Below are 5777 nucleotides of genomic sequence, written 5' to 3' on the forward strand. Positions count from 1 at the left end.
AACCGGGACATTGGTGGGAGGGGGAAAGAGAGAGAATCATTTCTTGTTTCCTTGTAATTTGGGGGTTTGTCTCTTTGTGGAAATAGAGAGTATATGCTCTTGTATTGTGATGTAAAGAGATTGCATCAATACTCTCAGGTTTAATGCCCAGTAGAGGAAAGTCTGGGTGGGAGAGGGAGGTGGAAGGGAAGTGGGTATGTGTTCCTTCCGCAGTAAGACTCGAGCTGCTGGGTTCTTGGGTCCTCCTAGGGAAAGTTGGGGGCCAGAGGTGAGCAAGTGCTGTAAATTCTCAGGGGCTGTTCTGGTTGGCAGCGAGATAAAGAATTCCAAGCGTGTAATTAAAGCTTGGAGGTTCCCAATGCTAAGGCACCGCACAATTTTGACGCTTAAGGGCCAGATTTGAAGAGGCCTTATGATATATACAAATGTTGGGAATAACGAGTCCGGGGCCCTGGTAGAGGGTGAAAACGGGGTAAAGTATATAAACAGGGAAAAAGAAAAGGTGACCATAGTTAGAGAGAATTTCCTGAAGCCTTTTCAGTCCAGGGGGAGGGGACCAGGGCCGGGGAGCTTGCAGGAATGCTCTGCCCGGGAATGCAGCCAATGATCAAAGCCATGGATGCTAGCACTCTTCCTTCAAGCCACACCACCTCCGCCTCTTCAACCCCCAATTGCACCCGGCTCTCCTTTCTCCATCGCCCACAGTCCCCCCACTGGGGGACGTGCAGGAGAGGGGGAAGGAGAGGTTGCGGGGTGTGGAGAGGGGAGAACAGAGTGCTAGAAATTCAGGGGGTGGAGGGTTGGACTGTGAAAAGTCATAAGTTATTTGACCTGATCAGTAAGGTAAGCAGAGCAATAAGACCTCCATTTGAATTTTAATTGTAGTCCAACAGGACCAATACGTGCACAGCAAGATTGGAGGTCCGCTCTTGTGCATCGCCCTATATATATCTGTCTGTGATAGATTCACACTGAGTACATTTATTTTTCCCTCCTCCTCCTTCCTGAATCTTCCATCTTACACTGCCAGCAGGGAGTTCCATTTTAATTGGGGCAAGTTTCCTCACCCCCCCATGCATGTAATTATTCAATTTTTCCTCGTTTAGTAAGCAAAGCGCTCCATCTCTCTTCTCCCACGACAGCGCAATTATTTGCTCCTAGAAGTGATAGCGATGTTGATCTATAAGACCCAATGCAGAATTCAAACGCACTGCAACAAGGGTAGTCTGTCTAGACTTCTTACGAAGAGTATTTTAGTGACCACTAGCTACCATGGGGAAAATCTTGATAAGAGAAAGGAAGTGGCATGACAAACCGAGGGCTTGTATTAAAGCCCAACAAATTAAATATGGAGAAAAGTTTTTTTTCTTCTTTTTCTAAAGGTCTTCACGCAAGCAAAGTCCTTCCCGCTGGCCCGCAACTTTTGTCTCCAACGCTGTTAAATATGACAATATAAGAGAAGGCTGAACCTGAGTGTCAGCCCAGTCTGACAGACCTGAGTGGTTTTAGAGGAGCACTCAAGCTGAAGTCGAATAACCACCCATGTCGAGTCTTTTTCTGAGCAGGCCACTACAACCCTTTTAATAAGAGCAGTACAAAGCATTCTCATTTTCTAAAGCACTATTCACATTAATAATTCTTTAGTTGGCGAATCTACTACTGATCAATATCTTTAACTCAGAAGCCTCAAGGTTCGACGAATGCATTAGCTTTCAGTGACTGCTATAACGCAAGCAGTCTCTTAATCTGATTCTAAACTGCCATTGTAGTCAACTCCCATTGTGAAGGCCTTTTAAAAATAACCAATTATTGAACAACAATAATTTATTTACATCACCTTGCCACTTAGGGAAGAGTCCACTTGGAGGTATAATACAATAATAACATTACGATCCTCTACGACAGACATTGGATATTAATGTAGCGCCAATTTTAATATCTAGAGCAAACAAATGACTTGACTAAGAATCCAACACTGATCTGCCTCGCCTAGCGTATTTAGTTGAAAAAGCAAACCATCCAAGCCTCCCGTGAAGCGTCACCTAACCAGGAAAAAAGCTCAGGGTCTGGTGATTGCCAGATACTCCCACTGCATCATCACTATCCCAACCATAGCAAACGTGTCAGCTTGATTGCATTTTCATTTGCACAACAAGCCTGCGTCAATGCTGAATGTCAGAAAGGACTTTGGAAAAACAAAAAAACATCAACATTGTTGGCAAATTTTCCTCGACTCTGCTTGCCCTGTCTCCAGCCTCACCTTAATCAGTACTATGAAACTAACCAAAACCTCTTGGAATGCAGTGGGTGGGGGTTTCCTCTATGAATAATGCCATTGTTTCCTAGCTGGAAACTAAGTGACCAGCTGCATTCCAATGGAAATAAAAGGGCAAACGGTGACACTAGAGGAGGTGATTTTCCAAGGGACATTTGGGTCTGTGTGATTTATTAGTCAATGATAAAAAATTGCACAAGTGAAATTCAAAACATTTAGTATCTATCTATATGTGACTGTTCCTATATTTCAGCAAAGTGAATTCTCTGACCACATAACATGAGAATATCGGCCAAATCAAGATTTTGTTTAATATGAGAGAGATGCAACATATCCAGGGTGTTGGCAACACGCATAACAATAGATAACATTGTGATTGGTGCTAGGAATGGAGAACCCATCCTCCCAAAGCAAACAAGCATAATCGGCAGGAAAGTGGAGTTACTTCTACGCAATTTGAATGTTGGAGGAAAGTTCAGTCCCTGTGTGTAGGACAAAACAAGCTCCTTGATGTCAAAGGAACAAGATTTTTAATTTGAAGTTTATTTTATGCTTTGCAAAACGGGAGACATAATATTGCACACATTTTAACATGTGACAGCGTGCGTCTGCTACCAGTGGGTCAACCTAAAAACTATATCCAAAACGTGGAACCAAATCATACCTCGCCATCCCTCCTCATGTCTTTCAATCTCCTTATACGTCAAAGGGCTTTCATACTAAGGCGGGATGAACTTAATTCATCTTTTTCCCTGTGGTGCTGTCCATTTGAGGTATGATAATACCCAAGAGGAACTCAGGTTGGACGAAAATCGGCTAACAATCACCGCCCTAAAAACATCCTAATGCAGATTAGGAGGCGATTGCATGTCTGCTAAATACACACCTGAAAAAATGTGACCGATTCCTCTTGACTGGTGGAAACAGGAATTAGGTCCATAAGGTCGAAGAATTCAAAATTGTTTTGATCTTAACTGGATCATATGTAGAGTTTAGATGTTATGAAGAAGCCTTTTCCTCTCGACTAAAGGAAGGCACAGTGGGCAGCTGCAACAGCATTTCTTTGGTGTTTACTTCTCACTTAGCTAATTGGTTATCTCTGCAGACCTTGTGCATTAGAAAGGCTCAACCATGCCGCTTTGCATTGTGGTGTGTACAAGGGGTGAGAAGATTTTAATCAACACTGCATCAGAGCAACTGCTTCACAAAAGATCGAGCAATTAAGATACAATTTTCAGCAAGCACCTCCCAATTCCGAAGAAAGACACAGTCTTGAGGAGACCGTATCTGTCCCCACATGATGTATATGGGGATGCAAAACTTACTCAACTGCTTTTTGCGACTTCCCTTGCCTATGTAATCAAGCATTCTGAAAAAATAATGGATTTAGGCCTATCAAATCAAGGGGGAAGGACTGAGTCCCTGCCATGGAGCAAGACTTCCAGAAAGATGTCCAGGCATCTCTCTTGCCAAAGAAAAAGTTAGCAGAATTGCAGCTGAGTGCCCCAGTTGGAAGTACTAGAATCTTCCACCTTTAATTAAGAATAAAAAAGGGGGGGGGCGCCGCTTGGGGCTTGGGGGGGTAATAGCTCCTCTCTAGACGTGTAAATGGCTGAAATACAACAAAGCGGGCAGACGTGAGTTTGAGGTGCTGCAGAGCTTATCCTCCGTAGATCTAACACAAAGAGAATTCCCTCCCCTTGTTCCTTAGCCTACCCAGAGAGAAAAACTCAACCAAGTCTTAAAAAGAAAACTTTATATAAAAAGAAAGAAAAAAAGACCTCAAAATTTCTCTGTATCAAGATGACAATAATACAGGATCAATTGCTCAAAAGAAAAAAAATGAATAAACAGTCTGATTCAAAAAGATATCCAATTTGAAACATTCCAGCAAGTTACAGACATGTAAATACAACCAAAACAACATAAAAGCCTATATTGTTTTTCTACCTGTACTTACAATTTGAAACAGAAGATTAGAGATAGAAAGAACCTTCTCATAGCTGAGAGACAGACAAAAGACTCTGACCCAAGACAAAGACGACCCACAAATTCCCTCCCTTAAGCTTTTTAAAAAATCCAGTTTCCTGATTGGTCCTCTTGTCAGGTCTTTGGTTCCCTTTGTTAACCCTTTACAGGTAAAAGAAACATTAACCCTTAAATATATACTGTCATAAATAGATAGCTAACAACATTCACTATTTCTTAGTCAAAAGGCAGAGCCACATGACTCAAGTTTTTCTAGATCACACTCTAATCTCTGCTATTCAGCCTCTTCCAATAATGTGGTCTGAAATATTTAAATTAAACAGATGTACTGTAAATAAAACATGTCAACCCAACCTTATGCCCTATAATGCCCTAATATCTGTAGGGTTTTATTTGTTTACAGATCTCCTCTTACCCCCATTAGTTTTCAGTCTCACAAACCAACTTTCTCCCTACTCTTCTTTCTGCCAATTAGAATAAGATGAAATGGTGGTGAAGGTTTCCTCTAAAACTTTTGTGCTGCCCACTGTGTGCAGTCACATTATGCATCACTTGTAGCCAAGATTCCCCATAAGATGATATGCCATGTTCAGCCAAAAAAAAAAAAAAAAAAATGGTTTGCATTAGGTCTCATGCAGAGAGGTTGTTGTAGGTAGCATGATCTGACTCCACCAAAATAAGAGATTGGGTCCAGTACATGGAAGAAACTGCTTCTTTTGAGGTGCTGATCCAGCACCTGAACAATGATCTGACACATTTCAGAAACTTCTGGAAATATTTTATGTGAGTGGACAAACACAAATTGGGGAAGGTAATGATCAGTTAGAGAAGAAGAAAAGGAAAAAATACTCTTCTTTCTTTAGCTCATTTAAACTTTCTCCCTCAATCCCTTCTTGGGCTCAAATGTGTTTAATTTCATACACATCTAGATCTTTATTTATGAAAGTGTCTACGTGTGTGTGGGTGCACATATGTAATATATATATATCACACATATGCCCCTGGCTTTCTGCGCTGTGGGAGCCGGAGTGCTGGTTGGCTGCCCGGCAGGCCTCCCTACCCTGTGCCCTGAACCAGGCCGCCTCTGCATGATCGGGCACTCTTCAAGCAGGGCTCGTGGCACAGCTCTGAACTGTGCCCCGTCACGCTCTTGCCTCTTCCCTGAAGGAGCCTGTCACCAACTGGCAAGGCTCCCTGGAGCTGGCCCCTGCCAACGGAGCCTGGCTGCCATGAGATGCTCCCAAGGCACTCAATTGCCACTGCCCTGGTGCTCATGGCTCTGCTGCTGTTCCACAGCAGCAACGAGTGCCTCATGGAAAAGGCAAGAGCACATCAGGGTCGCAGCTCAGAGCTGTGCCAACCACCCTGCCTGAGGGGTACCCTGCCCTGCAGAGGTGGCCTGGATCAGGGAGCAAAACAGGGAGGGCTGCTGGGAAGCCAGCCAGCACCCCAGCTCCCACAGTGCAGAGTCAGGGGCCTGAGTGGGCTGAGCAGAACCCATCAGCTTTAGATG

This window comes from Chelonoidis abingdonii, chromosome 2 (assembly GCF_003597395.2).
Source record: "Chelonoidis abingdonii isolate Lonesome George chromosome 2, CheloAbing_2.0, whole genome shotgun sequence".
NCBI classification, from domain to species: domain Eukaryota; kingdom Metazoa; phylum Chordata; order Testudines; family Testudinidae; genus Chelonoidis; species Chelonoidis abingdonii.